General features: G+C 40.4%; 1 long non-coding RNA gene across 1 annotated transcript; it reads left to right on the forward strand.

The window, feature by feature from the left end:
- The first annotated feature begins 796 nt into the window (after positions 1 to 796).
- LOC132521832 (uncharacterized) lies at positions 797 to 4,120 on the forward strand. Its single transcript, XR_009540967.1, has 3 exons — positions 797 to 924; positions 1,522 to 1,630; positions 4,043 to 4,120. It is a non-coding gene; the product is annotated as an uncharacterized LOC132521832 (long non-coding RNA).
- The last annotated feature ends 7,381 nt before the right edge of the window (positions 4,121 to 11,501 follow it).

The following is an 11,501-nucleotide window of genomic DNA, read 5'->3' on the forward strand; positions in this document are numbered from 1 at the left end:
CACTCCTGAAATCGAGATATAGGAGATGGGTTTGGCCAGAGTTTGGGCAGTGGCTGCTGTTCCCTTTCTCGTCAGCGCCACGAAAAAAGCTTTCTCAGGATTCTTCCAAGTCTTTCCTATGAGCACTGCCAGCAAGAATGCGCAAACACCTCTATATCTGCCACACCCAGAGGTTTTACATTCTCACACTAGCCCACGCTCAGCCTCTAGCAATTTCTGGAAACATTTTAGCTGTATCTTCTTACTGTCTTATGTGGAGACTGGCAGAATCTGCCACAGGTAAGTAAATGCTCAGGTGCTATTTATCCCTAAAGGCATTGTCTCTCTCCATATTTGAGGTTATTTGTTTGCCCTGAAACCTCAGTTCTCTGATGGGTCCAGCTTTTTTCTTGTTGTAAGGGTGGGAATAAAATTCTTTACAGCTTTCTACATCTCCGAGCTGAAACCAGAAGTTTTTAATCATTAATTTAGGAACAACATAAAGGCAAATAGGTGAAAGTTTTTTCTATAAAGTAGGTATTATATCTTAATTGAAATGTAAGTCATCTGAATATATTAAAGAAGTCATTTATTATGGGAACAATGGAGGCATATCAAGACATCTGGGAATTTTTTTCAGTTGCATCATAAAACAGTAAATTTAACTTTTGAATATCTCTAAAACTATATTGGAATTTTTTGCCTTTGAGAATTTTGTATATAATTGTTAAAAATTAAGACAAAGATGAGCCTTCTATTGTAATATTCCAAGTATCAAAAAAGTACAAGGTGATTCAATGTATTCTTACTCTGATCAAGGAGTGCCTTGTTTCCGTCGCATGTTGGACAGAATAATTTGGACTGCAGGTAGCAGAGAACCCCAAATTGAATGATTTAAACAGTAGAAAATGGAATATCTTGAAGTCTGGAGATGGTGATCCTAAGGTTGGTGAATTCAGAGTCTCAAACAAGACATCTCTGGCCTGAAAAATTCTGCACAAAATCATTGCCAATGACTCAGGAAAGCCAAGCAAGAACAGACAGGGAGCTCAGGCACTGAAATATGTGAATGTGTCACTCAGAAACATCAGCCCAGGAACGGCACATGTTCCCACTATAGAGAAAGAGAATATGGTCATTTCCATTTTCAACATACATCATTTAGATTGACTGTGGCCATTTGGCAACTCCCCTTCTGCCTCAATTCTGATAATAACGCTGGCTTATTATGAGCCAGCATTATTCTAAGTACTTTATAAACAATAGCTCATGTAATCCTCACAATAATGCTATCATACAGGTACTATTATTTTTCCCATCTTACAAATGGGGAAAGTAAAGTTGAGGGATGCTGAGTTACTTGCTTAGGGTCACAAAGCCAGAAAGAGATGAATGTGGGATTTGAATATGACTCCCTAATCCATACTCTTATGTTATGTGTTGTCCTGCCTTAAACATTTTCTCTTCTTGAGATCTCTGATTTTCTCTTTGATGGATCTGTCTCTGTTTCATTCACTGGTTCTTCTTCTTCTTGCTCCAAAGATAAGAACTCTTCCCAAGATGCTGTTTTTCTCTTCCTCTGTGGATGCTTTGTGTTCCCAAGGCTTACTTAAACTATCACACCACCACCATGGCGATCAGCGACGAACAGGTATGCTGTCCAATCCCTCCACAGCTATTTCATACCTTCTTCTCTATCCTCAAACCTCTAGCACACCCTCCTCTAACTCCCATCCTGCTGTTGCTTTGCTTCTTACCCCCAACCCTCCAAAAAGAAAAAATACCACAGAGGAACTTCCACATGCTCCCACCACCAATCCACCACACTCACTTTTTTTCTATTTCACTGGTTGCTTCTCCTCAGTGTCTTTTGTCTGTTTCTCCATTCTTCTAAACATTAGCTTAGATCTCTAAACATTAGCTTCTCATGGTCAGACCTGGAAACTCTCCCTCTATTCCTTGATGATTTTCACATCAATTTTCCATCCCAGACTTTCCTTCAGAACTCTTGCATATCACCTGTCTCCCTGGTGTGTATATAATAATGGGCATCTCAAACCACAAGCCCCCAAGCGAACCCTGGTTTAGCCCACCACAAAAACTGCTGTCTTTTCCAACTCTATAAAAGACAACTCTGACATTTCAATGCTCAAACCCAGAAACCATGGAGTCATCCTTGATTCTTCTAACACTCTACATTCAATCAATCAACAGATTTGTTTGCCTCTACCTTCACAATATATCCAGCATCCAAGACACTAACACTTCTTATCTTGAAGTTTGTAATGACTTTCTGTGGCAAACAGTACAATTTGACTCTTTTGTGGCAAAGAGTATCCTTCTTTATCTTTAATAGAGCCTGTCTTTTAGCTGGCACATGGCCTGCATGAATAAAAACTATACTAGCCAGGCTGCCTTGCATCTAAGTGAAGCCATATAACTAAGCTCTGACTGATGGGATGTAAGCACAAGTGTTATTGGAGCTTTGAAGAAATGCACCTAAAGGGAGAAAGCATGGCTTGGTTCTGCTCTTTCCTCTAGCTGGGATGTCCTCAGTTCTGCCCCTGTTATGTGGAATATGGATGAAATGGCTGGAATAAAACAATCTCTAGGGCCAACCTTGGAGGATTGGAATTTTATTAAGGGAGCTTATAGGTTTCCTTACTAAAAAGTGTTATTTTTGTTTTCCATTCCATCCACTCACTAGGGAGGTGAATATTTCTTAATCTATGAAGAAGGAGAAAGGAAAAGGACAAAGTGGCATTTATTAAATACCAGGAAATGTGCTATTTTTTTAAACACATTTTAAAAACTTTATTTATTTGGCTGTGATGGGTCTTAGTTGTGGTACATGGGATCTTTCGTTGCGGCATACGGGCTTCTCTCTAGTTGTGGTGCATGGGCTCCAGAGCGTGCGGGCTCAGTAGTTGCAGTGTGTGCGGGCTTAGTTGCCCCACGGAATGTGGGATCTTAGTTCTCCAACCAGGGATCGAACCAGCGTCCCCTGCATTGGAAGATAGATTCTTAACCACTGGACCACCAGGGAAATCCCATGCTATGGTTTTTTTTTCCCCGTGTTATCAAGTTTAATCCTCCCAACAACCCTCATCGGCAGGATTATTGTCTGCCTTTTATGAAGAAATACTCAAGGCTCAGAGAGGTCCCTTCAACATGTTACTGAAATGGCAAGGCTAGGTTTGACTTCAGTGACTGAGTGTGAATTTGCTGATTTAAATAATAGATTTGTATAATGTAGAATATGTTGTATTAGTTCTAATGCCTCATGTAGTTTTGTCCAGTAAAACAAGAAGAAGCAACCTTCCCCCATCAATATGCCATGACTTTTCAGTGATGGAATCATGATATGTGGGGAGCTAGTGCAGGGCCTAGGACATAAAGGATACTCAAGAAACACTAATTCCCTGTTCCATCCCCTTTTTCCCTCTCTAAGGAAGATTCTGTAAGAGGGGCTTTGGGAATATCTGAAATAAATATTTGAACACCTGAAACATTTGAGTGTTGGAAATATTTGAAATAAATAATTGTATATAAGCCATGCCCTAGAAGTAGTTCTTTCAGTGCTTACTGTTTACAATTAGTGTTTGATCTAAGTGTGTTTTGGTTTACTGGTTTGCACTGCAAGCCTGAGGGACACATTATCAAGGGCTTAGATGGCAGGGGCTCCTGTCTGGCAAGAGGCTCTGAGAGGTGGAGGGACTAGGAGTGTGCCTTGAGGTTGGCTAACGTCAGCATCCCAGCTGAGGGATGAGTCCACGGCCATCAGCTCCCAGGGCCCCTAAGACTTGCGGGGGCTAACGGCAAGAAGGCCTCCACGTCTTTTTCCATGAGAGGCCACAGGAGGAAGGGACTTTATTTAGGGACATTTTAAAGCAATCTTTCTGTGCTCCAGGCACCTCTTTCCATCAGAGCAAGGGGAGTATGTTGCAATGATTTACATTCACGTAGGGCCAACATGGATGCGAAGGAGGTTTCAACCTAGGCACAAGGTTAGTTTCAAAGACTAGGTGATCAATCAATCTATTTTTCTTTATTTTTTTCACAGAAGCTGGTAAGCTAGGACCTACCTGGAACAACTTTATGTATGAATTATTCTGTACCTGGTTTAGTTGCGTTGGTATGATACATTATATTTAAATTCCTTGAACACTGGATCCGCCCCATGTGTATGAATGACTGAGGCTTTGTAAATTAAGGGATGTTTGTGTGAATAAAGTTATTTGATGGGGTCAAAGGAAAAAAAAAGGGTCATAGTTTCCAGATAAAGATGCTCCATATGGCTCATCTACTGGTGGAAAGCCCAGAGCGGTACCATTGTACACTTCTGTGTGGAAAGCACACCTCCAAGATGGCCCAGAACTTTTGTCTGCCTTAGCCTCAAATCATTAGCAAAGAGAGTGTGGCATTGATGAGTTATCTATTTGTAGGCAGCTGCGGCGAGGCAGGAGTTATTTCCTGTCTATGGCTTTAATGTGTGCACTGCTGTATGTGGCCTTTCAAGTTCCAAGGAGTGAGTTCAACTATGTTTCACTTATAATAAAACTTGTTTTCAATTCAAATTTCATCAACCTGCCCAGAGTCAAAAAGAAAAGCAACTAAACCAAATTTCTGTTTCTAGTTTCAATTATCTATGTGGAACTGTTTTTAAAGAACTCTAGGTTTTAATGATGATCAGGAAGACTCCATTTGGCAGTACTTAGAGGATACAGGGGCCATACTTGGGAAATATTCATTAACATTCAGCAAGTTAAGAATCCTTAGTGCCTAATTATCAAAGTGAGTTTAATTACCACAGACACCCATTCATTTAATTGGCTGGAAACACAGAAGAAATTAAATGATACCAATGCCAGTTTGCCCCAAAGTCTTCCTTCCTTATTTATTTACCATATTTATAAGGAAGGTGTTCATGGTGATTGCCGAAAGTTCTGTGCTAAAAACAAGCCCACAAAACCACAACAGCCACTCAACATTCTCTGTCCTAATTGGGAACCCAGTTAAAATGAAAAGGGCCTTGCATCTTCATATATCACATAAGTTGTAAATACTCTCTTGCTGTTTGAGGACAGCAGGATAACTGGTTTCATAACCAATCACCATCAGTCTAATCGATATTTACCACAGGAAAATGTGACGGGCGGCAGAGAACAAAAGGAGAATCAATGAGTCTCTGTAGTATTATTATCATTCACTGCCTAGAAACACTGCTGCATCATTGCTCTGGTCCTTCCTCAGGCCAGGGAGTTCTCTGAGCCTCAGTTGTTGCTGACGCTGATTTTGCTGGCCAGAGATGCTTTACTTTGGCTCTTCCCCTTGGGAGGTCAGCCAGGGGTCACAAGGAGAAGCATGTCCTGTTTACCCAGAGGGGACCTCCTGTTCTGTCCCTTGGCATGATCACTGTCACAGTTACCTACTTGGAAAGCCCTGTGTCCCGCTGGCAAGGAGTACTCTGGTCCGTTTCATCACCTTCTCACATTTTCAGCTCTCGGAGCATCAGTAGGACCTGCCTTTCAGCAACTCTGGTTGCTGAGTGAAGAATGGGGAGTCCACCCTCTGAAAGAGAGGAGAGGAGAGCATCTTAGAAACTGTCATAAAAATGATCTCAGGATCTGAAAAGAATCTTGACAAGGCTTGTTGACAAGGCAATGTGATGTAGCCACGTGATGCAGCCACAGTGAACCCTAGGGTAGAAGCAGCAGCTTCTTTCTTACTACTACCCTTTTTTCTTCCTAAATCTACGTTTTTTTCTTTTTCTTTTTTCATGTAAGTTGGTCTCCTTTTTGTATTTCTGATTTGTATTTCAAATTTTTGTATTCCATACTTGGGTAAATCTGTTACCCAATTTTGCTAATGTCTATCACGGCTCCTAGTAGATGTTCAAGGAATATCATCAATTGGTTATGATTTACTGCCTAGAGAGTTGATGAATGAAACATGGATTTTTTTAAACAAAGTGCTTTCCTGAGCTTTAACCAAAAGCCACAGGTTGTTGAAAAGGTATCAGCCAATTGACTCAATAGAAAATCTGAGGATGCTCTCCTTTCTGCTGTTTAATATGATAACAGTCTCACAATTTCAATTTCCGAGACTTGACATCTACCAGAGTAATTGCCAGCATCACTGTGGACTCCTGTTCATTCTGTCTGCTAGCTGGCAATCCTTTTGATTTACACAGCACTGAAAAGTCAGCGGTGAGGCTTACATTCTTTCTATCCCACTTTCAAACTCTTGGCAGATCTTATTTTCAAAGTGGTCTGGTGGAATGAGGATAGGGCTGCTGAAACCGTCTGATTTTCCAGCATGAGTCTTGTTTAAATCTTAACGACACATTAGTTAACATGCTATATGTTGCCAAAGGATGAAGCCAAGTCTTTCTCACTACTGTTTGGGAAAGTAAGATTCTTAACATCTCTAGTCACCTCTGTTTTTAAATAGTGGCCCCACTACAGTAATTTATTTTGGGTTACAGATCCCATGAGTTCATATATACATCTATCTAATTTTGATGTAAGAACAACTTGGGCTAGTGCTTTAGCAGAATTGTTTTTAAAATGAGTAAAGATTTATATAATAATTTTAGATGAAGTGTTATATAATCTAGAGCAAAATCACTTGAACAATACATAATTTTAAAAAAGAAAAGAAAAAAAAAGGTTGATCAAGAAAGCCATGGGCAAATTAGACCCATTAAGGCTATAATTGAAAGGGTTCATTGTGTAATAGGGCCAATTTCTGTCCTAATGCAAGCCTGCTATATCCAGACATCAAATTCATTCTTACTGATCTTCATCTTCAATTTTAAAAGCAGCTCTTAAAAGGCTGCTTGCACAGCCAAAATAATAACATCTAAAAAATGTACCTTTGAACATCAGCATTGGGCCAAGTTGACTAGTGTCTCAGACTCATCACTTTACTAAGTACCATAGGCAACCATATTTTCTGGAACCCAGAGTAGCAGAGTAGGCAGGTATATTGTGAATGGAGATAAAGGTAGATGGAATGTGAGAGCGAGAGCGAGAGCGAGAGCGAGAGCGAGAGCGAGAGAGAGAGAACGAAAGAGAGAGAGAGAGAGAGAGAGAGAGAGAAAGAGAGAGAGAGAGAGAGAGAGACACTGAGAATGAAAGAACAAAGACCCAAATGGCTGTGTGTCTGCAGCAGGGTAAAACAGTAAGCAAATTCATTAATTACACCTCCCTACTTCAAATGAGCAGGCTAATTATTTGTTTACCTGAGTCAATATTGCCCCCAGGCTATAGACAATAGTAAACACCAACAAAGGCAACTGTGTTTGCCATGGCATGAATATATTTAAATTTCAAAGTTTATATTTATCCCACCATAGAGTAAATTTCAGGCAACATATTTATGTGAAACACCAATACATAAAGCACAGTCATGGGAATATAACTTCATAAAAGAAGTAAATACTTAAAAATTTTTTTTTGTTCTTCCCACCTATCAAGTAGTTCAGTGAAATGTATGCATCTATTTCAGGTTGTCAGGGTACCTTTATATGTCATCATCAAGAAAGTATATATATATAAAGTATATATATATATATATATATATATAAAGGAGCATAGATTTTATGTCCTATTTATAGTAGATTATCATATATGTATATATATGTAATAATAATAGTGAATATTTATTGAACATGTACTAGGTACCAGGCACTTGTAACTGGTATATTATGCATGAATAATTATGGAGTAATCGAAACACTTTTTTTGTTTTGTTCTTTGTGGCATCTCACTGTCCTTTTAAAATTTTGATGAGATTAATATTTAAATCAGCACACTTCAAGTAAAGCAGATTATCCTCTGTAATGTGAATGGGCCTCATCCTATCAGTGGAAGGCCTTAAAAAAACCAGACTGACCTCTGAGCAAGAAGGAATTCTGCCTGCAGACTCCTCGAGCCGCAGCTCTTTCCTGGAGGTCCAGCCTGCCAACCAACCCGGCAGATTTTGGACTTTCCAGGTCCCACGATTCCTTAAAATAAACATCTCGCTAGACAGCTATCTTACCTCTATCTCTATCATCTCTGTCTCCACACACAACAGAGCCCTACTGGTTCTGTTTCTCTAAAGAACCCTAATCCAACCAGCCTGTTTGCTAGCCAGTTTCGGACCCTTTGAGGCCAGAGCTACGGCGAAGGGAGGGCTGAGAGATGGCTAGGAAATGTCTTCCTTGAACAGCTCTCTGTACCTGACAAATGTCGAAAAAGCTGGCATTTCTCCCTGGAACACTTTCTTGATTCTTCCCAAATCTCACTGTAGAGGCTTGGATGGACCCGCCCTCTTGCAGTAAACTTGAACCAATATATGCCTCTTTATAATAGGTGGTCACATGTGATCCTTTTCACAGCCTCTAACACAATGCCACTCCTTGTCAGCTTTAGCTGTGGGGGGCTCCAGCCCTCTCAGGCAACTGTGTCTGACAGTAGTAGTACTAGGAAACTTTCTCTCTTCTGGGTAGTCTGCCTCTGGTTAATGGAGAATGCTGCTGCATCCTTTGCCCTGACAAATAACGGCTCTGCAGCTGCCCCTACCCCAGCAGCACGGTCCTTCCTCTGCTACCCAAGCACTTAGCTGATCTCTGTCTCAACAGCCCTAGTAATGAATAGAGCAGGAGTCAGGTCTTCTCCACAATGTCCTCCAGCCCCAGACAAGGTACATCAAGATCTCAAAGTGGTCCTGTTGAAGCCCTTTCTCACTAAAAAACAGTGGATTCAAGGAAAGTAAGACCACACGCCCCAACTTCCCACCCCAAAAGGAATTGTAGGGGCTCAGAACCTACAATGGCTGCCTCCAAAGAAATCCCTTCATAAATGGTTACTCTCTTTCTCCTCTCCTTCCATTTGATAGTTTCAAAGAGGCTGGGAGTTCAAGAGTTGTGTAGCCAATTCATTGCACTTCTCTTTGTAATTTCTGAATTCAGCCCCACAGTCACCTTGATCTCTACATCCATAACTCAGATGTCTCTGAATGCAGACATGAGGAGGCACATTTGAATTTATTGCTATATTCTGTTTTAAGCACTAACCCGGAATTGCCTCATTTCATTCCTGCACCAAACCCATAGGGAAGCTACCTTATTATTCCTATTTCACCTATGATGAAACTAAACCAGACATATTAAATAACTTGCCCTGGGTCACCTGGTTAGTGTCAGAGCTGAGTTGCAGACCCAGGGGATCTGATCCCGATTCAAAATCCTAACCACTGCAACATAATGCCAGTCACTGAATATTTACTTGGCACTATTCCAAAATGCAAGTCTACGTCCTGATTAGTGAGTTCTCCATTTGATTAACTTCCTTTCGGGGGAAGAAAAATGCCTCTTTCTGACTTTTGGAAATAGATCAATGCTCTATTAAGATCTGGGCACTGGGATTTATTATAAGAATATATTTAGCACCTACTAGGAATTCAGGGCTGTGATCAATTTGGAGGACAATGAAAGAAGCATAATGAGATTGTCAACCAGTAGTCTGGATTGGAGGAGGAAAACATGATTTTACCTGGATCTCATCCATTTTAATTTCTCTATTAAGTAAGCTAGTCTACGAAAGGAGGAGCGAGTGAGAAGATGGCATAGGAAGTCATGTTATGCTGCATGATTCCCAAGGGATGGGGAGGCTCCTTTCCCCAAAAGACATATTCTCCACTGGCTTTTGGGTGATTAATATCCCACAGCCAGAGATAGTCTCGTTTTAAGCTATCTTGGCTTAAGACTGTGTTGTGCATTAAAATGTTATGCCTCTGGGAGAATGAACACTTTACTAGCTTTCTTTTACCCCTTTCTCTGCAAGTATCCTTTAGCTTCATTATAGAAAGCACGTGAGGAGAAGGGAAAGGAGGAAAATTCATGATAAAGTGGAGAGAAAAGAAAGTTTTCACCAAACTGCCTCAAAGGTCATATTTGCTCACTAGATAGTTTTAGGAATGTACAGATCATCTGTTTCCAGGGAGGAGTGTTTGTGGACCACTGATGGGGCCACACTGCACAGGATTCGATTCAAAGGCGTGCAGCAAGCATTGCTGCAGCTAAATAAATAATTCTCAGCCTTATTTGTGGCAGGGAGGAAAAAGTGAGATGTTACAAGTTGACTGACATTTGGGTAGATTGTTCTGGGAAAGCAGGAAGAAAGACACTACTTAATGGGGCTTTTTAAATTAATCATAGTGCCCAGGATAGTAACAAAGAAGGGATTAAAATTTCTTCGCGCAATGAAATTACAGAGATTTTCATTTTACACCTGACGCCCAAAGACAGGGCAGGTGGAAATCTGATTACTTGGTGGAGGAACCTGAGGTGGGGAGGGAGGAGTGGTGTGGAAGGAGGGGTGTTAGACATGGGAGAAATTCTTGGTTAGAAGAGAGCAGATCCCAGTGAAATGGAGCCAGGCTAGATCCTGCAAAGAGACAGAGAGAGAGAGAGGGAGGAGAAATAACGTTTGGTAAGGAATGCTGGACAGATGACTGAACAGAGATATATGCTACTCAATTTTAAATTTGCCTCCTTTGCTGAGGTGTGATTACACCCTTCTATTTCTCCCAAATCTTTTAATTTTTATAAAAAAATTTTTTTATATGATAAGCTTACTATGTACCAAGCATTGTGTTATGTGCTTTATATGTATTCTTTTTTTGTCAACATCTTTATTGGAGTATAATTGCTTTACAATGGTGTGTTAGTTTCTGCTTTATAACAAAGTGAATCAGTTATACATATACATATATCCCCATATCTTTTCCCTCTTGCGTCTCCCTCCCTCCCACCCTCCCTATCCCACCCCTCTAGGTTCTCCCAAATCGTGAATGAAAGTTGTATATATTACAGTAGTGTATTAGGGATATATTAGCAAATGAAAAGGAAGAACATGTGTTCATGCATGGGGTGATGGATTTAGATAGAAGGACCGCAGCTGTGAAGGCAAGGTGGGGAGTGGGAAAAGGAGAATAGAGTTAGAAGGAAAAGTATCCTTTCCAGGAATCGTCAGGAACATAGTGGGAGGGGCTGGACATATTGCAGACACCTAAGATGGGGTCCTGGGAATTTTTCTGAGCTATCAAAGTTAAGGATAACCAGAGGCTGCAAAACGTGGAGATATTCATGTGACCTGTATGAATCATATTTTTCAAATGTATGCAAATGCAACTGCACTTAATTACATAAATACGCACACACATAAACATGTAAAACATTATAAATATATAAATATAAATACATAGGTATAACATAACATATATATATGTAACACTACTGAATTCATAGGAGTTTTGATCATTACATGTTTTTCTGAATCATGGACGCTACAATCATGTAGGCAATGGCAACAATATTAATATTTAAAAGGAATACACTTGGAAAGGATGGAAGGCAAAGCCTGCAAAATCTCCTTCAAAATTTCCAATACACCTCCAAGAAGTCTATCCAGAAGAAGCAGATTTAAAATCTGTAGGAAGAAGGTATGGCTTTCGCACGAACGGGATGGCTT

The sequence above is a fragment of the Lagenorhynchus albirostris genome, chromosome 6 (assembly GCF_949774975.1).
Source record: "Lagenorhynchus albirostris chromosome 6, mLagAlb1.1, whole genome shotgun sequence".
NCBI classification, from domain to species: Eukaryota; Metazoa; Chordata; class Mammalia; order Artiodactyla; family Delphinidae; genus Lagenorhynchus; species Lagenorhynchus albirostris.